The sequence below is a fragment of the Ambystoma mexicanum genome, chromosome 11, assembly GCF_040938575.1.
Source record: "Ambystoma mexicanum isolate Mex_15411 chromosome 11, UKY_AmexF1_1, whole genome shotgun sequence".
NCBI classification, from domain to species: domain Eukaryota; kingdom Metazoa; phylum Chordata; class Amphibia; order Caudata; family Ambystomatidae; genus Ambystoma; species Ambystoma mexicanum.
The window spans coordinates 595,854,935-595,876,081 of NC_090934.1; the positions used below are offsets into that span (position 1 = coordinate 595,854,935).

The 21,147-nt window shown below is 46.6% G+C and overlaps 1 protein-coding gene across 3 annotated transcripts in view; it reads right to left on the reverse strand.

The window, feature by feature from the left end:
* Nucleotides 1-21,147, reverse strand: part of LOC138503604 (L-lactate dehydrogenase B chain-like) — a 595,281-nt gene that overhangs the window by 454,375 nt on the left and 119,759 nt on the right. For 2 of the 3 annotated variants that reach the window (XM_069623460.1, XM_069623456.1), the window contains exon 3: nucleotides 16,035-16,092. The gene's annotated coding sequence lies outside the window, so the exon portion shown is untranslated. Of the gene's footprint in view, nucleotides 1-14,840; nucleotides 15,019-16,034; nucleotides 16,093-21,147 lie in introns of those variants that run through there. The other variant, XM_069623458.1, reaches the window with a different exon arrangement.

A 21,147-nucleotide genomic window follows, 5' to 3' on the forward strand; every position in this document is an offset into this window, starting at 1 on the left:
TCCAAAGCTGGCCACGATCAGTGGGTGGTTCCTACCTCATTCCGAAGCCTGATGTTAAGTCACGCCCATGATGCGGCCACCGCCGGTCATAGGGGGTTTCACACAACACTGGAAATCTTAAGAGAGGTTGCCTACTGGCCACACATGGGCCAGGACCTCAACCAATATTTGAAGGGCTGTCTTGTGTGTGCACAATTTCAGCCAACGTCCCTCACACACCGGGCGCCTCTCCAAAAGAGGGCAATGACACTCCCATGGTCAGATTTACAAATCGACTTTGTAGGCCCCGTGATTCGCTCCGCTAGGGGGAATAAGTACATGTTGACTGTGACATGCTTGTTTACCAAGTGGGTGGAATGTCTCCCAGCCCGAAACTGCAAGGCAGAAACGGCAGCTGCCTTGATGATTAACCACATCTTTTCCCGTTTTGGTCTACCTCAAAGGATTGAGTCAGACAGAGGTAGCCACTTCACCAGTGAAGTAATGACAAAGATGTGGGAGATACTGGGGGTCAAAAGAAAGCTACATATTGCTTTCAGGCCAGCTTCTTCTGGGGCAGTAGAGCGATATAACCAAACCATTGTGAGCATATTAAAGAAGTTTGTGGCAGATTCTGGGCCAAGTTGGGATATCCGATTACCTCTGGTCCTAATGGCCATCAGATCTACCCCTTCATCTGCAACCAAAATGTCACCATTTTAGTTGATGACTGAACGCAAGATGGTGCTTCCTCAGCATTTGCTCTACAGAACCCAAGAGCAAACGTTGATAAATGCCTCCACAACTCACGAGTATGTGGAGAATTTAAGGAAACACCTTCAACATGCTTTTGCCTATGCTCAGCGGAATCTAGAAAGATCAGCCGAGAGTATGAAGACCCACTATGACCTGAAAACTTCCAGGAAGGACTATCAGGTGGGGGACCGGGTCTATCTATACAATTTCCAAAGGAACCAGGCTAAACAGCGAACATTTTTGCCTACATGGAAGGGACCCTATGAGATTATAGACAAGATCTCCCCTGTGGCCTACAAGATCCGCATCCCCAAAGGCGGTTTGGCAGAGGGGGAAGACAAGTGGGTCCACATAAACCAGTTGAAGTGTTGCCATCCCAGGCACACTTTGCAGCAACTGGAGGAGTCCTCTGTAATCCCAGAGGGTACTGCTCCAGAGTAATTCAATTCCAACCCTAAAAGATCCTACATATAGCCTATCAAGTTCTGTGTTTCTCAAGTTTGTGTGTTCCTGTCTCTTAATTTAAAAAAATGTGCATGTTCATATCTGTTGAGTTCTAAAATATATATGCCACCCCACTATATCAATGGTGGGGGAGAAATGTCCGTGAATAGGTATTGCCGCTTTTCCTTTGTCATCCTAGGAGAAAGAAAACCTGGAGACTGGCCAAGGAGGACGATCCGGGGACCGGGAGCCGAGACCCGAGGGGCCCAGGGTACCGCCCAATATTCCCATCAGGACCGGCGAGGAGAACCGATCGATCAGTACCGGATGGAGGAAAAGATGCTGAACTGTGCCATTTGCAGAATTGGAAGAAGATTATGCGGACATACCAGTGCGTGGGTCATCACCTTTTGTGCACCCGACTCCCCATCGACTCAAATTCAAAGTGCAGTCGCGTGGGGGGGCCTTGTTGGGTGTCCTGACCCATGTTTGAGCTATCATGCTGCAACATTTGGTGCTGTGGGCTTAGAAAATCCAAGATGGCCAAAAAGCCCCATGTGCGCCAAAATCCAGGAGAACCACACAGTTTGTGCACACTAAAATGGTTGCCAAACTTGCCACCCACCAGTGCGAGCAGGATGGGCCGGGGTGCCATGAGTGAAATGTGTGCCAAAGGAAAAACCGCACTTTAAAATTACCTTTGGTTTTTCTGAATGCCTGCTCAAAATGCCTATTTTCAAACATTGCAACACATCCAAAAATCTCACTGAACACCAGCGGACATCTGGCAGAATGAAGTATGTGTGCATACTAAATCTGGGAAGATAAAGAGCCCAAAACAATGTTCATAACAAAACTGGCTGAGCTTTGCATGTCAGCAGCCTAACTGAAACTGGATTAAAATCACCAAAATCGAAATGTTTAAATTAACTGAGTGACCTACCTTTGAGTGTCACATAGTTTGTAACTGTTAAAATGTCATAGTTTTGAACTTAGAATCAGCATTCTAGCTGCATATGTAAAAAATGTCTTGACTTAAACTGGGGAACAAAAAGTGACATTTTACCTGAAACCTGGCTCAAGGAAACTGGAATTCTGCCAGACAGCTACCCCCGACAGGAGTGGGGGCTTGCCCAACAAATGCATTCCCAGGCCTGGCTGCATTCTGTTGCTCCTGCCAAAAGGAGGTCACACACTCTCTGATTGAATTACCAGGGGATTGCAAGAAACTAAAGAAAGGGCCCAGGCAGATGGTTTATTTGGGTGGTCGTAAATGGCTTCCTTTTGAACAAAGCCCTTTCTTGACTCAGGCAAATGTTATATTGGGGGCCGTAAAATAGCTTCCTCTTGGCAGAAGCTGGGAGGGGCAGGGTCTCTGAGCTTGGCAGAAACTGGATAAACTGGTTTCTACACCATGTGACCGGAAAAGACACACCCCTGTTGGCCAGAATATGATTCTAAGAAAGATGTATAACTCACAGTGCGGACTTGTCAAAATTATTTAAATGATACCATTATTCTTGTGATTTTTCAGTGCACGTTTTAAGACGCGTTGGGAATTTGTGTGATGTTCTGGGGCAAAACCCTGCTATTTATTGACACCACAGACTCTGTGTTTAAGCTAGAGACATGGGAATTTACTGGAGTATGTATGGACAGGCCGTGTATATGTGTATAATTTTTAATGAAAAACCAATGTTGCAAAACCAGTTAAAAAACGCAAAATGTTGCCAGTTCTGAATGCGAGCTCTTAGAAACATCAGAGTTTGAACAGATTATACCTCATGTGATCCGTGATGGGTGCATGTAATTTCAAACCACTGTGTATCTATGAAATACGTCTTTAGGTCAAATATAGATTTGTGTGTAACTTGACAGGGGAGTGTCCTTTCTGCAAGCCATTAAATGACATCATTCTGACACACAATCCTGTTCTCCAGTGAGAACGCAAAGAATTCTCCAACCTATCAGAATTCTGAAGGGGTTGGGCCTAGAAAGGTAGCCTCTCCACCCACTTTCAAAACACATAAAAAGAGACTGCTGGGACAGGTAGAGACATTCAATTCTATTTGCTGCGGAGCATGCTGACCGACGACTTCACATCCAGAGATCCTACACTTAGACTTCCAAGCTAAACAGAGACTACAGAACTTTGAACCAAGAAGGCCCACTGCAAGCAAAAGTATTTGTCAGCAGGCCCAAAAATCATTTGCAGACTATCAACAGCCGGGCGAGCTGTTTGAATTCCCTGCCTAGAACATTGCTGTGTCCGGAGAAAGCGGGACTAGGAGCCGTGCAGACCGGTGCTAGACCAGACCAGCAGAAACCAAGATCCAGGAGCAGTGCCGGTGACCCAGAAAGCAGAGCTGTACTCGGAACCGGAGACCAGATCGCTGTGAAGTGCTGTGCGCAGTGACCGGATCCGTGACAAAGTCGCCTTCCTGTCCAAAATCTCTTGTGAGTACTCAGCAAAACTCAGAACCTATCCCTTAGTTTAAGTCTATTTAATCCAAGTAGAACTGTCACCTGTCATTTTCTAGCTGCAAGCGGTAACCTGTCACTTTGAACTTTTAAAATTTCAAATCCGAAAAACTACCTTTATTTAATCATCCGTATCTCTGGAATCGTTTGGGCTAGGAACTTGGTTTAACTTTCCTCTGAAAGCTTAGAATCCCAGCTTTTCAACAAGCTTAGAACCGACTTGCTTCTCCTTATACCTTTGCCGTAATCATGATTCACGCATTCGCGAATTTTGCCGCGATTCGCGATTTGGTTAAAAATCCAGCCACGTCTGAAAACAGCAGCTTCCTTGCTTTCCTTTGCCAAAAATTTGTTTAACCTGCTAGTTACTCCTAGATCCTTGCTAAAGTGAGCCTGAACTCATCCCAAGTATATTTCACTCACCCTGAACCTCCTAAAGGGAATTAAAACCATTTTCAGCATATTCCTCACTTCATTGCCAGCACATATAAAAGCATTTTGGGCCTGTGTTTCAAACTTCTGTAGTCTAAGCTTGCTGGGGTGAACTGAATTACATTTGATTGCATTTCTAAGAACTGTGTGCTCTCCTCTTCATTTCCTTACATTGCATAAGGGGGGGAGTGGATTGCCAGAGAAAAGTGATTACATTGTTTTGTTGAAATCATATTGAGTATTTTCTGTATTGCATTTTCATTCAACATTGCATCCATCTGAAACTAGATAAAGCATTCTCTACCACCTTATTCTTCTGTTCCTATTCCCAAGCGTGCTACCTCATCCTTTATACTACTCCTGGGTAATCAAATCAGTTTATTAGTAGAACATTACCCATTGTTGTCAACTGCTCATGTTCTGAAGTGTGATATTAATTATTCATTTATTATAAAGTGTGATATATATATATTGTTTACATTCTCAAATAAACCGTTTAAACTTGCAAAACAGAACTACTTCTTGGCTCAGTGGAGTCAGGGAGGTTCCAAGAGAGGGGTGTTATATAGGGGTAGTCATCCAGAACTCATGAACTGGACATAAAGATATATCAATAAGGGTTTCCATTCAGTATCCCAGACTAGGCATTGACTTAGCTGTAGTGCTGGATTGAATCCTCTTACAATACACACTACAGTGAATAGAGTGTGGGCACATACACAATCTCAAGCATGTGCAAAGGGAACACATGAACAACAGTGGACCTGAACTGAAGCCACTGCGAAAGCGTGAAAATACACACGAACAGTTGGCAATCCATCCACAATGAGAGTCAACCAAAAAATACATAACACATCCACACATTACTGCAACCATACCCGTATGTACATCATCACACACACAACAGAAGCCTCCACGACAACCACACTGACAAACTGATGCCAAATATACAGTGATGCTGCACACTTAATGGAAAATGAAAATCATCCAGTGCAGCCTCCAGTCATCTGATGACCTCACCCCTATATGTCAGGCACATGTGAATCCCTCCACCCCCAAACAACACAAAATCAACATGACACACACAGGCACGCCACAATACACATGGCCTGCAATGAGATGCACTGGGCGAAATTTAAACAATCAAATGCGCAGACAAACAAATGAATGGCATGAAACATGGAATGTACTCATATAAAACCTGCATTGAATAAAACTATATACACAAAAAACAGGGAAGGAATGTTCCAGAAGTCCGGTGTAAAAGTAGAAATCAGAAATGAACCGTATTCCTAAACAACTATATGCATGAAAACAGGGGAGAAATGTCACTGAAGTCCAGGGAAAAGCAAAAAACAGGACTGAAACCTATATTTAAAGACCTATATACAAAGGCAGCAGGCTAGTCCTCCTCACCAATCTCAGACAATCTGTTGACAAGGGCTGATTCACACTACATGTTCTGCCCCCTCAGGCAGGCCTCCGTTGTTGCCTGGAGGGCTTGCAATGTGGACAACTGCTGTTCCGCGTCCGATGCCGACCTGCAAGTTGCCTCCAGGATGGCAGGCGTCCTCTGTGCCAGATGGAGCGCCACCTCAGCCCTGACCACCATCAACTGCGTTTCCCATGCTCGCTGCCTCTCTGCAGGCAGCCTCTAATACTTTCAGAACACAGAAGAAATTGCTGTTAAGGCCCCCTTATGGTCCTTCTGCCACATTGTTGCCATCTTCTTCCCTGGGGTGGTTTTCCCTGTAACAGTCTCATATTTGCCACCTGCTGATGCCATGGCCAGTGCATGCTCTGTCTGTACGCCCTCTGACGTGATGACATTTGTCAGGCGCATACGGCACCTACACTGCTCCGAGGAGCCTGCTTAGCCTCCATTGCCTGTGTCTGTGTCGGTGCCTGGGTAGGCACAGTGACCACCTAAGCCGATATAGATGGGACTCCCACCACGGGCGAGGACGTTAGCTCCAACAGGTGTGGCATTAGTGGTGGAACTGGTGCACAGAAGGCCGTGCTGGTATGTGGCCGGAAGGCACCCTGGAGGATGACTGGTGCACAGAGGTAGAAGCCGAAGAGGGGGTCGGAGCAGTGAACAGCCAATGGAGCCCACCAGAGAACAGACCTGTTGCCAGTAAGGCCATGAGGGGGCACAGCCCATTGTGGCGATGGGCAAGCAAACCACGGCTAGCCTGTCCCTCATCAGAAATGATGGCCAGCCAGCAGGGCCTGGAATGTATGCACTGCTGCATCCAATGGCCCAGGACCGGATTTTGAACAGGCATCTCCACGGTGGCCTGCACAGCCTCATGCCCCTGGAACAGGTTTGCAGCATGGACACCCACCTTGAAACCCCCACCTGACCACACAGGCTGGGCTGCAACAGCCACCTCCACCTCCTCCGCCTCCACCTCCATTAACCTGGATGACTCCAGGGTGTCTTCCCCCGTGGATGGCCCCTGTTTGGCATCACCCAGTCCCACTGCTGCTGAGGAGCCCCCTAGCCATGCCTGATGGTCCTAGCGCTACCTCAGCCACATTGCTCCCCGAAGATGAGCTGTCACAGGGGAGTGGCTGGCGCCTGCGCCTTGGTGGAATGGTCCCTGCTTCCACGCTCCACAGCACTGATTACACCCTCTTCTCCAGCTGCAGCAACTGCATTAAAGGAGGCACAGAACACTGACATCAGTGTACAGTGTCAAACCCTATGTGGCATACAAAACATTTACAGTAATGTGCAGGGCCATGGCACAACCAGCAACATCCACACTCACACTCATGGGCATGCAATTTCCATTAAAACAGACACAACACTTCAGACTCAATGATGACCACATTCATGACACATTCACATGTAAACACAGCACAAAAAGGGCAGTGCGCAGACACATACCAAGAGATATGACATTGCACAATGGCAAAAGCAACATGAACCAACAGCAACCTGCTGCGTTGCTACAGGAGACATGCCACAGGTGCACATGGGTGGGCAGGGAGTCAACTGGTAGGTTGCCCAAACACAGAATGCATGGAAGCACAGATGGGCCGGGGTACCGCTATGTACACATTGGTGGCAAGACACACAATGGAATGTTGGTCCCTAGTAAACACTCATGATGCACCACTTACATCATGGCCATGCCAACACCTGCTTGGGCATCTGTCCACACAATCACATCAAACAAGATGCCTCCCTCACAGCTTGACCTGTGAGTATGCAACAGATGCATGCATAAATTGCAAAGGCACACGTGAGTATGCCATAGCTCCAAGCACATACACATGGCATGTGCACACATCAACTCAGAGTGCACATGCAGTGTCATGACAGATCACATCAATGTCCCCGAAAAGACAATGCCACAATTTGACACTGCCAAATATCCATATGCACGTGTCTCCTCCAGATGCTGAAGGTGGATAGCCACACATTGCAATGGTCCACACAACATCGTGTCCATCATGCATGCACAACACATGGGCACCACATCCTCAGCTGACACCCTTGCCATCCAACCACGTCTAACCATTAAGTGCCATTGCATGGGCATGGTGTGCACAACTGTACAACTACACACACTGCAAATACCAGCATATGCCCTATGAACAAACGTCACAGTTCACACATAGGGAGCATTGTCTGGGAACTGCATGCCACTGTGGATCACTGAAACACAAATGCCGCATACATAAGGGTGTAACTACAAACATGCAGGCCCATGCACGCACAACACACATGCTCTGTAGAGCAGTGCACCACATGGCTACTCACCAGCAGCCTCCAGATGCTGTTACCAATCGCAGCTCTGGGAAGAACCTCGCCAGGACCCATATCTTGGTGGAGGAAAACCTACACCTGCCCTCAGAGTGCACCTCCATGGTTGCACAGGCCTTCAGGGCACCCAAGGCCTTGGTGTAGGTCCTGGATTTGAGATCCTCCCATCGCTTATGGATGCTCTGTAGACAGCGGGCTGCCACACCCTCTGCATTGATGGCAGCCGTTATGTCCTCCCAGATCTGCTTGCATCCTTCTTTCCCCCGTAGCTTTGATGGATCGAAGAGGGCATCATAGTTCTCCAGGACCTGATGCACTAGGATGCCAACTTCCCTGGAGCTGAAGTTGGCAGCCCTCTGCCTCGCTGCTGTGGGGCTGCCACTCTGTTCAGAGGATGATGGTGCAGACATGGCAACCCCCATGGCAGGTGTGGGTGGGCAAAGTGGTCCTGGAGATTGGCTCTGGAGCAGTGGTGGTGGAATGGAGAGGTGGGAGTCTGGCACAGCAGCTGAAGTAGTCACAGGGCCGGACACAGGGGCACAGGCAATGGCAGGTCAGCAGGCACTCCCAACACAGTACAGGTTGCCAGCGGGCACTCACACTAGGCAGGCAGCAGCATATGGCAAGGTGGAGACAGGGCAGAAGGTGACAGGTAAACTGGCACAGAGGCAGGAGAGGGGTTTCTTCCATGTCTAGCTATGAAGGCAGCCGAAAACAGAGCAAAGGCCCTTAGCACATAAATTACGTGACACACCCTGCACACAGCGTGCCTACATGGCTCACGACATTGACATGGATATATAAGAGCAATGGATGCGCAACACTGGTTGTGTGCATGAAGGAACTAAGACAGACGAGTATCGTTTACACTTATTTGGTGGTGTTATGCAATATATTCCCTTCAGGTACTGCGTACTGCATTTTTCTTTTTGGGGGTTGCCGCTGCGCATATGTGCGTGTATTTTTTTCCCATTTTGAGGCCTATGGTGTGTCGCGTATGCAATTCTTGGTTTCTGGGTGCGTCTGCATATCGCTAACGACTTTTTAAAATTTTCAGAAGCTTTCCGGGTGTTGCGTATACAATTTTTGAGTTTAAGGATGCCTCTGCGTATCGCGTACCATATTTATTGCTTTTGGGGTACATTGGAGCATTGCCGGACCACACATCTATGTCACACATCACGTAGACTTTTCCCTTTCTCATATTGCCCAGAACAATAGCTTGGTGTGCCTTCCATTTATCCGTTACACCTGTAACTTGAGTGGAAAGGCCCCAAAAGGGAAATGAAGTCGAAGGGGTCGGGGATGGGGACATGTTGAGGACACATCTGCCCCAGCCCCAGGAGGACATGGCGGCCCTCAGGCCACAGGTGACCCGGCAATGTGGTTGCATACAAACAGGTGAGGCACCACCACCTAGGGCCCCTCGGGCCAAGAAGGGACTCCCTGCAGAGCAGGAAGAGGCTTGATACCAAGCCACGGCACAGGAGATGGGTCCTCAGAGGAAGAGGCGCTTCACTGATGAGGAGCTCCAGATCCTCATTAACTACCTAACCGATCACTATCACGTGATGTGCCAGTATGCAGGGAGTAGCCATACAACCACACAACGGATGGTGCATTGGCAGCAGGCCACAGACCAGATCAACGCTGTAGGTGTGGAGATATGCATTGCTGAATAGGTTCAGAAGCGGTGGAATGATCTCACACGTAGGTCCAAGCACAAGCTCAATGTCAATCTGGCCTCTACATGGCCACTGTAGGGGGCCATCACAGGAAGAGCCGTTGATACTGCCACAAGCCGATTCATCTCCCTTGAGCAGGTGCAATGCATGGGAGGCCTGGAGAACTATGAGGACATATCTGGTGAGTGACATTTCTTGAGTATCGTATGTTTCGCCAGTCATGTATGACCCACCATATATGTGTAGTGGTACATCTGGCTGCAGCTGTATAACGTCCTTGGGAAATGCATGTTTGCTAACGTTTAGACTCATGTGACATGGCCTTCATTCTGGGAGTATCCTGTGTGGTGGACATGTGTAGCACATGTTCGTGTGACAGTACACATCACTGTCTGCTGGCCTACACATCAGTGACTGTATATGCATGCAGGGTATCAATGTCAAGAACATGTGCAAATTGCCAGACCCCATGATGTGCCTCCCCGACAGGCACACATCACCAACAGGGTACTTCTCTGTGCCATGGCCAATTAATGATACATCTACATGTACTGTTGTTTGCTATATTCTTGCGGGCTGTCACTTTGCATTGCTGAACAGGTATATGCAATAGATGTTGACTAATTACATCATTTGATGCTGTGTTGCATGCTCAAATTGTCACCTGCTCCTAATGGATGCCTTGTCATGGTGCATAACAGAGCTGTCTGTCATGACACCCTATGGTGTGACCATACTGACATAGCATCAGTGCCCACAGACCACTGCCCCAAGCATCAGGCGTGATGTTGATGCAAGTACCCTTGTATGGTTTTAGGGGTTACACTATACTCTAAATGGTGAACAATAGATGATATTAGCTCATCGTGCGTTCTGGCAATCTGAAAATGATGTGTCCGGAGCCAGCTCATGCGAACAGTAACGGGTATTGTTAATGCCAATGAGTGCGCCTGTCTGCATTCCATTACATGTATGTGCATAGTTGTTGTTCAAACATGTATATCCACTTCAAATTAGAAACACCTGTTTGACATGAAAGGCCGGTATTTGTCCAACAGTTGATGCATGACAGACACATGCCTTGTCACTCGTATCATTGTGCTATGCACTTGCACAGACATTGGCCTGTCTGTGTACTTGAGACACGCAAACCTGTCCACACTTGTGTCATCTGTTTGATGAGGAAAGATATGCCAGCTACATCAGATGTCGCATGATGGCTCTGTTGCTCCTTATGTCATATGAAATGTGGTTCAGGAGGTTCAGGTTCTCAGTCTAAGCATGCGGAGTCATGAACAATGACCCATCATCAGAGAATGATGTTCATAGACTTGGGACTTATTCTCAAACAATGACACCTATCCCGGAGGCATTACTGTGGGGAATGATTGTTGCACCTACATGCTACTCCTGGACCTTGTATGACCTTCATAAGTATGTCTGACAAAAATGGCTGAGGATATGTCATATGGGCTCCACATTTGCACAGAGACAGCCTCCTCAGCATCATGGGTGGAGTGTGAGCAAAAGAGCAAGGCCATGCTTCTACTGACAGTGCTGTTTGTCTCACTATGTGAGAGAGGATATGCCCAGACATGGGTCCCTTGCTCCTTGCACCATAGGGAACCAAGCTGCACCTCACTGAGGAGGCCCAATAAGGCCAGAACATGTCTGGGGTTGCTTGTGTTTCTGTGCAGAATGGACCTGGCCTAGCAGTTCGGGCTGGGCTGCTACCATTGGTGGCAGTACCTGACTGATTTGCATATGGCTGGACCCCTTTTGTAATGGCGCAGACGGGCTAAAAAACGGTGGTGTGGAAGGTTGCCCAGAGCAATGCCAGTGGTTCAGATTCATTCAAAACCTTCCACCCATCACTTTTGTGCTTACTACTCTACTGACAGTGCTGGCATCTGCGTCTCTACTCAGTGCTGGCCTGCAGCCAATCAACCCCATGTAGTGTTGGTGTAGCAAGGTTATGTGTTACAGTGGAGTTTTGCATTCCCTCTATCAACTCTTCAAGTGGATACTCTTTGCATGCTTATACTGGTACGCTCATAATGGACTCATAACACACTAGACGTCAGATAAGCAACTATGGCGTTACTAATAACCATATTATTTCTCTTTTCTCATAGCGCGGCATAGCCACTCCCCTTTTCTGTCCCACGACTATAAAGGCTCCTGCCCGCACGCACCCGCGCGCACGCACCCGTGAAGTCCTGTTGCTGTTACACAGTTGCGGTTCTGCACGGTGAGCAGCACTCGGCTGTGCCACTTCACGTGCAATTCTCCTGAGAGACGTATCGCAAATCATTTGTGAGCCATGCAGTTAAGAGCAAATGACTTGCTTGCCGACAGTAAAATGATGGCATACAATCTACGGTCCGACTTACCGGCTAGGAGTGTGATGAATTCTCAGGATAAAGTACTGTGGGCCTCATCACGAGTTGGGCTAATAGCCCTACCCGCTATTAGCGCCGGATCACAGGTTTGGCGGAAGGGTTATTGCCCATTCACCATTGGGCCCATTCGGGGATTCCTCATTCCCCATTGGGCCCAATGGGGAAAATTCGCGCTATTACCGCAGGCGGATTTCCCGCCGGCGGTAAGCGCGCCAAAAATCGGCAATTTTGCTGCGGATTTCCCCCCAGCTCAGAGCTGGGGGGAAATCTGCCACAGCCATGATCTGGCGGACCCTTAAATGCGGCGGTAATAGCGCTACTGCCGCATTTAAGGGTTACTGCCAGACACGTGATCAGGACCTTGTGCCTCGAACGGAGCACACAGTGAGTCACGTCTTCTATGGCCTGGCCTCAAAGCATCAAAAAAACGCATTGATAGCTGAGCCAGGATCAGTTTGAATGGCGTGGAACAAGCAGGCTTTAACATGTTTGACACACAGTCTGTCTCACGTATTACTGGAGCCAGCCGTAATGCATAAATAAACGTGCGCTTGAGAAAGGAAGCAATGACATTTGAAAATTATGCAATAAAGCGGGTAAAACTATCTCTGGTCAGCTACTAACTCTGTAAAGTCAGCTACTCTGTTATCGATGCCCTAGACCCTAAGAATGAAGTCAGATCGCAGCAAATTAATTCCAAGGCCAACCATCAGATGGAGATGTTCTAGGTTGCTTGACCCTAGTAAATGCAGAAGCTGAGCAGGAGACTCTTGCTACACCTGAGGGCATTATGGAAGCTAGCTACACTGAACAAAATATTATCATTGTCAATGAAGAGGATCACTCACAATGACCATTATTATATTCACAGGTAATTAAGAATGGTGGACAAGTATTATCAAATAAGGACATCAGAAACAATGAACGATGTGGTCAAGCCCACACCAGAATACAAACCACTGAAACCGCTCAGGCACAGTGTAATGAAGAGGTTTTAGCCCCCGTATGCTCTCCAATACAGAAAAATCGCTGTTGCTCTCAGGCAAGTTCAAACTTTTCTAATTCACTGATTCTTATACCAGAAGCAGCAAATGCAGAGAACTCATCATTTTCATCAAATTCATCTGAGCTATTTTTTGTAAGACCAACCCCACGTCCATCATATGGATTTATGCAGCCGCCTTCAACAATGATAGAGTCTTCATTCTCCACAATTAATACTTCCATATATTCTATTCTGAATATTTGTGAAGCACAGGAAAGATTGATTCGAACACGAAACTACTAAAATTGTTGCTAGCAAAGGTGGACTGGCTTGCTGCGGCTCGCCTTCATGGCCATATAGAGGCTGAGCGCGAGGACTGCCTCAAGCAAAAAGCACCGCTAGAAACAAACACTGAGCATGGAGGAAAACAATTAGTGGAGTCAAGTGATATGGAAGCTAAACAGAGTATAGATATCTCATCTATAGATCTAACATCGCAAAACATAGTTAACAATGTATCAGTAAACATTGATCCTGAGATGGTTGCGGAATTGGTTTTGCCTGAGGCAGAACATGAACCTCCATCACCTGAGGCACCAATGCCAGCCCAAACGTATGAACTATTCCAACTCGTCCCAAGCAAATGTAAAATAAAAAAATTAAAATCTGCTGTAACCAATTTGACGGATATTAAAAAACCAAGAATAAATCGCCTCCAAAAAAGAAATCTAATCAAATTAGTACAAAGAAATTTGCAGAAAAGATAGTGTTGACAAAATCGCACCTTTCAAAAGTGCCAACAAAATGCAACAAAATTGAAGATCGATTAGATTTAACTGATCAGCCATGCAGTATGATGGAGAATGCCCATGAGTGCCCTAGACAATCAGAGCAAGAGAATGATGTACATGAAATGTCAATTGTTGAAGGTACTGTGGAATTGGCAGATGATGCTGAATTAATGAATCTATCTATTTATTCGATCTCCTCACTTCCACTTGGTGATAGAATTGTGGAGAGTTTACATTATCCACAATCATCCATGTCGAAGATTAGGATAGTATGTACAGATGAAGAAAATGATTTAATAAACTTCCAAACAATGGAACACAAGAGATCTCAAAAGCAAAATAATATGCCAAATTGAAGTCTCGAGAACTAGAAAAAAACACAAAAGAAATTCATAGCGAGGATCAGCCCCAAGATAAGAAACAAACAGGGTGCAATGATCTCCTGATATTAACAATGATAGGTAGAACTAACTTGAATCCATTTCTAAACAGAACAACACAGCTTTACACTCAATCCCAAAACTAGTAAATATAGTATCGGAAGACATCAAAGCGATAAGCTTTATACCAAGTGATACCTTTAACAGAGTGGAACTCCAAATCCCCTCACTCATGGTCAAAGAGTTACTATGGCAGACAAGAGATACATTGACACAGTGAGGGTTTGAGATACAGGTCAAATCTCAGTCGGCTAAGACCTGACACGAGAACTACACGATTTGTTAAAGACAGGAGAGTGAAGAGTCCCTCCAGGCTCACCAGTGAATATCGTAAGAAAGATACTGAGCTGAGTCACTACCAACCACTACAAGTACATTTTAGCTTTGCAAAGCAACAATATTCTAGAGAAGTTAAGATCAAGGGCAATCTTGTACCAGAAACAAAGTGGACTTGGCTGTCCAAAGCTATACAGCAGTCTGACAAGCTATGTTAGTGTTAGCGCCAGCCGCTCAGTCCACATGAACAGTTAGATCTTGCTATATGGAACACCAGAGGGTTCTCTCATCTGATGGACCCCCAAAGAAATGACTTGAATACACATAATATCATTATGTTGCAAGAGACATGGCTCTTATCACAACCAGTCAGGCCCAACTTTGAACTTGCCTGAGTTAAAGCGACCAAACAATCCTGAAGGCGGCTTGCTGCAGGGTTATTAACAGCTGTTCACCCTGGGGGGGATTTAACAGTAATACCTTGGGCCTCTCCACATTTAGGGATTGTGATAAAGCTATTTTGAAAGGAGACTCTAGCAGTAACAGACTAACCAGTAGTAACAGGCTAACTGGAAGTGGGAAAGGTTGAGGCTAGTAAGGCAGTACTTGGGAAATGGATTGACAGCGTCTTCTACCAATAAGATGGTGAGCTGGAGGGCTAGGGACCTTTCTTCTAACCTGATCTCTGTGTTCTTGGTTTCTAGGAGACAGATGCAGAGGAGAGTGAAAACATCCGTTACGAGTGGGCGTACTAAAGGAAGAAAAATATAAGAAAGAAAAGTTAAACGTTATTATAAAAAGTATTGCGCCGTTGCGCTCAATGAACTGTTGAACTTGGTTGAAGTAATGTTTTCGTTGTTAATTGCCACCAAAGAGAGACGTGAAATGTCAATGACAGCTGCCGGCCTCCTTTCCGCGACACTTCGGAAGGAGAAGGTGTATCCGCATTGATCGTGTTAAGGAAACCGAAAGCTGTCAGCTGGGAACCAGCTTAGTACTTCAGAGCCAATCGAGGCATAGACGACGCCAAGAAGGGGGGAGGACCTGGCCAGACTCATACGGAAGGGAGTCCTGGAAAAGCCTATCACTGGTAGAGCGACGCCCAGAAAGGGGAGGAGCCGTGGGTGAAGACATGGCCGCTCCGAGATTTCGTCGCTGCATTCAAGGTATTTTAACAGAGAGCGAAAATACGTATTGAAGGGTCGGGAGCTACTGCATGTGGACACGTCTCGTTACAGTCTAAACGAGGTCACATCCTAATATAAGTCCCGGAAGCTAAGGGAACGGGTGTGTTATACATTACTTGCACATCTGAACTGTTATGAGGTGGCTTATAAAAATAACGTATCTTGGCACAGGACTCACTCTCAGCACTTATATTTCAAGACTCTTGGAATCAATTCGCTCAGAGGAAAAGAAACGAAAATAAAGAGAAGACCAAAGACAGCAGAGAGAGTATAGATAGACTGTTTTATGAAGGCGAATACCCTAATAAGGAAGAGCTGGTAAGAAACGACTTTACAGTAAAGAAAGAAGGAAACTGAAAGACTAACAAATTAAAAAGTATAAACAATATAATACTTACCTAAAAACAGAGAAGAGTATCCTGTGGGATCCTGAAGTAGTCTACATCGGCACGTATCCTTTAATAAAAAGAAAGAAAGAGAGAAACACAAAGTTAATAAAAGTTACTTGTTGACATCCTACTTCTGTGTCAGTGTTTTACTCTTGTAGAGGAGGTCCCAGATATGGCCTGCACTCTACCAGAAACATACTCGCTGAGATATGCGACATATGAGGAGCAAATAAACCAACAGAGAGCCACACTGGGGCTCTGCCAAGTGCCCATCAGAAGAGAAATACCTGTTGAAATGCCAATAACCAGACAACCATGGGCAGCACAGTACCCATTGAGACAACCGTATCTACAGCTGACACGACATGAAAACTACTGTCAGACTGTCCCAGAAGAGACCCAAAGGGCCTTAATCGAAGGCGAATGGTGACGTCACGAGGGCCCGGACAGACGTACAGATGAACGAACAACAACCAATAGATGACACACTATGATGAAACACCATGGATAAAGTTATCACAGACATAGAAGAAGAGACGTTGTCGAAATATAAAGAAACGTAACCATAAAGCAGGATGAAAGTATGCAACCAGCTAACGCCTGTACATAGGCTTGTAACGCAAGAAGCTAAGAAAAGAGTACGGCTCGCTATGCTTAGTAGAAGAATAGAGCGGCAAGCGCCAACCATATATATATCTACCTCAATGAAGCACATTATATGAGTGCAGTCCACTTTACATGAAAGCAGAATCAAGCCCAGGATGGTAGGGGCCCAACAGGCCAGGTTTCATATACCAGCACAAAGCCAGACGGAAGAGTGGAATCGAAACTAAGCAAGAGGCAGCTCATACCTAGGAACTTAAGAGCATAGCAGCCTGCCCGTGAAGGTCGAAATAAGGAGGCCCAGGCAGGTGGCAAGGCCGAAAAGAGAATCTGTAACGCTCACCTGGTTCCCACGGAGGCGCTGGTCGGGTCTGGGTTGCTGTGGCCTCTTCAAGCGTGATGCGCAGAATTTGGACCACCGATTGAACAGGACCCCCAAATCTTGCTTGTCTGGCCCGTAGGAATATCCTTCTGCAGATGAGAAAGGGGATTAACTGTCTGCTGAATAGTGTGCTTGCTCCCCCCTTTCCCCCTTCGTTCTTCTCTGACTTCCTCCAAAACCCCCGGTTTAAGCTCACCTTATGGTTTGGAAGGATGAACTCTCCATCCAGCTTCTGGTGCAGGGGCGCGCGTTCGTCCAGTTACTTCACTGGTTTTCAGAATGGCGCTGGCAAATCCACTTGACTTTTCTGAGCGATACGCCGTAAGTATGAAGATGCAAAAGTTCAAGTGTGAGCCTCCCTTTATGTTGTTTTTTCCTAACCTGTGATCTGTCCTTTATTTCAGGTGCAGAACGAAGGCGATGCGTTGAGGGGTTAAATTGCCGGTGGTAAAATCAGGTGAGTTAGTGCTGAGGGCGAACCCTCTAAATGGCTTTATAATTCCCCAGTAATGTCTTTTGTCCTTTCCCCATAGGGGCCGGGGTGCGGTACCTGCCAAAGATGCGGCGCTGACCCGAGATGTGGAGTGGTTCACCAAGAAAAGCCGGTAAGTAATATGGCTGAAAATTCGGCTTTCCTCTTGTGTTCCCTTGCTCACCCTTTGTCTCTTCTTCTCTCCCCTATGTGCAGGGATGTGGCGACCGGTGCTGAGAGCCGCGCTGGAGCCGGGCGGCGTCTCGGGAACAGGTGAGTGAAGCGCGGCGCTGCAGCGAGCAACGCGGTGCTTTTAAATGGAAGTCTTCCTTCAGGAATGCTGGCGTGAAGATTCCGGATGCAGGTAAGAAGGTTGAATAAGTTCTTGGTTTTCACCTTTCTCTTCTCTTCTTTCCTTACAGGTGTTCCAGGTTCGAGGCGGGCGTGGCTGGAGTCCAGGTGCAGGAGCTGACACGGTGAGCGTTCAGCTGCTGGGATGCAGAACAACGCGAAGCACGTGTGGCTGTCCGGGCGTGGCTTAAATAGCCTTGGAAGAAGTTCCAGGTGAGTATTCTTCCACAGCCCCACTCAAGTAACAAAATAGTTCCTTCAGAAAAATAGTCCCTCCTAAGCCTCATTTGGCTTGGTTCTTCATGCAGCATGGTCTGCATCAGGTGAGTATGCAGCATGGTCTGCTTCAGGTAAGTGCACCAAACACTTCCCCTTATGAGCCTGGCGCTTTTGGCGCCAGGACTGATGTCCAACATGAGCCCAAAGAGCCCCTATAAAGGGCCGCTGGGCTTTTAACTGGGGGCGTGATGCCTGCTCCCAGGGGTGCTGGGCCTGGCCTGGAGCTCCGGGGGTAGGCATCATGACAGAATCAAATACGCAAATATATGGAAAATTAAGCAGCTTGACGGTGTACTGACACGTGACCAGCCAAGCGCAAAGAGGTACCAACATCTGATGTCACCCAAAACCAGAGGTTTCCATAACTTTCCCTGATAAGAAGCTACAGTTTTGAGGCCGTCCTCAGCCAACTAATTGACACATAGCCCTAAAGTACTGATTGATGGAAGGGAGACAGGGTGAATATTGGGGCATGCCGCATCTGGGTAACCATTCTGAAAGCTGCTAATTAAAGTGGAGATTTATGCCTAGGGGTGTAACCGACCCAATCACAATGGACCAAATAATCTAGGGTGCTATAGCTAGTAGAACCAATGAGATGTTGTACTTGTAGTGACAGCTAGCACAAGTGATGTAGAGGGATGGGCGTAGATGCCCACCCGATAATATTTATCCAATCCTCACACCCCGTTACCATATACAGTTATAGTACCTATACTTCAGTTACTTTTTCCAACCAATAGACTTGCATGACAAACTTTCCAGTGTTACACGTCAATGATGATGAATATTGCCTATAAAAATTGCTGTTTGAATGAAGATTGTGGAAGTTGAAGTGAGACGAGCGATCGCATCACTGATGATTTCCTAATGTTTCCCCGTTTTTGTACTTGTCATTAAACAGACTTCCCGTTGCCAAACCATTTGAGTTGTCCTTATTGATTGGTGTTGGAGTAAGTGAATCCTAAACCCCATCCTCCTCAAGGTGCAGCTATCTCGTCTTAAAGTACTCAAGGGTGAGCTCTGATCATATAGGCCGGTCAGAGGCCACTCCGGACTCTTGTACACTCTTATCCCCACAAACTGAAATACTGACATTTGGTGGCAGCGGTGGGATAAAAGTGGACACCATGGAAGCCTTAATTAAAACCTTTAGTGAAGGGCAACATCTATTACAACAAGCCTTACTGCTACAAAGCTAACAAGCACAGGCTGATTGTCAGGCTTTTCAACAAGCTCTCCAGGTCCAGCAGGCACAATTGATCGAGGCTACAAATGTACGAAGACATTCTCAAGTACCAGCTACTGTTCTTCAAATATATACACCAGGAGAAGACCCTGCCCATTTTTTTGTGAACTTTGAACGAGTGGCCAGAAATGCACAGTGGCCCACAGATAGGTGGTGCCATTACATAGCTCCGCTCATGACTGGAGAGATGCAAAGCGCATACCAGGCAGCAAACCCGACAGGAGATACAAATTACATGGGTTAGAAACAAGTAGTACTCGAACGCCTCGGACATGACGAGGAGGATTACAGAATAAAGTTTAGGGAAATCAAGTTACAGTCTGACGAAACTCCACGCCAACTCTTCTACCGGGTGAAAGAACTCGGTGACAAGTGGCTGCAAACAGTCAACACAACGCTGCAAGAAATGTCTGAAAAAAATGTATTGGAACAGTTCCTCGAAGCACTTCCTTTGCCCATACAACTTTGGGTCCGTCAACATCACCGACCCAGCTTGCTTGAGGCGGTCAATATTGCCTCAGCTTATCAAAAGGCAGGACAAGCCCGATTAATCACTTACACAGGGTGCCCCAGACCTGTCAGTGGACTATCTAGTACATCTGGCAGACCAACGAGCAACCAAAGATGGCCGAACCCCATGGTCAGGAGGTCTGACTGGGAGAATAATAGACAAAGACCAATTAGTGAAGCTCCTGCCGGTACACGTCTTCTTGGACCTGCTACTAAAGGGCTCCAGTGTTTTGAGTGTGGAGAAGGGGGCACTTAGCCAGATTGTGTCCTTAACACGTCAAACTTGAACCAATGGATGTAGGATCGATTGAAGTCCCAAAAGGAGGAGAGTGCCAAGAATTTTTGCCTTCACCTAAATCACCTTATATATACACCTGCGATGCCGAAGTTGATGGTAAATCAACCAGGGCCATGATTGATTCAGGGAGCATGCAGACCATAGTAAGTGCTGAACTGGTACGTGAAACTGTGGATATGACTAAAAAATATCCTATTAGATGTGTACACAGGGATGTAAGGAGTTACCCTACCAAGGAAATAAAGGTAAAAGTGGCCGGGGAACAAATGGGAGTTAGGGCAGCTGTAATACCTGTACTGCCAGAGCCTCTTTTAATCGGGTCAGGGGTATCCAATTTTACCCAAATAAGAAAGAACTTAGAAGATAATTGGTTAGAAAATGCCCCTTTTTACAACCAGGAAATTCCCTGCACTACTGGTAAAGTGAGGAAGAGTCGAGCTAATATAAGGAAGTTGAAGAAAGAGTGGGGAGAAAGAAATGTTCTACCAATTGCTGTTGACTGGAAAATTGATGAAGGGGGTGATAGTTTTACAATGGCTCAAGAATTGGATCCCCTTTTGAAACATGACAGAACGTCTGGCTGAGAGAATGCGTCTAAAAAGGAACCTTATTTCGTTCAAGAAAAAGGCCTATATTATCGCGTCATGAAGGATGAAGGTGGGAAGACTGTACAACAATTGTTAGTACCCAGTAAATATGATAAAGCAGTATTAGAGGTGGCTCATGTACAGGTTGGAGAAGGACACCTAGGAACTGATAAAACAACTCAAAAGATTCTGGCAAGGTTCTTCTGGCCGGGGATATACGCTCAAGTTGCCAGGTTCTGTCAGGCATGTGAAGAATGTCAGACGAAAAATAGAGTGAACATAAAAAGAGCACCTTTACAACCAATGCCAATAGTTCTTGAACCCTTTAATCATATTGGCATAGACATTGTGGGACCGTTGGATCCATCCTCTCGAGGACATAAATATATCC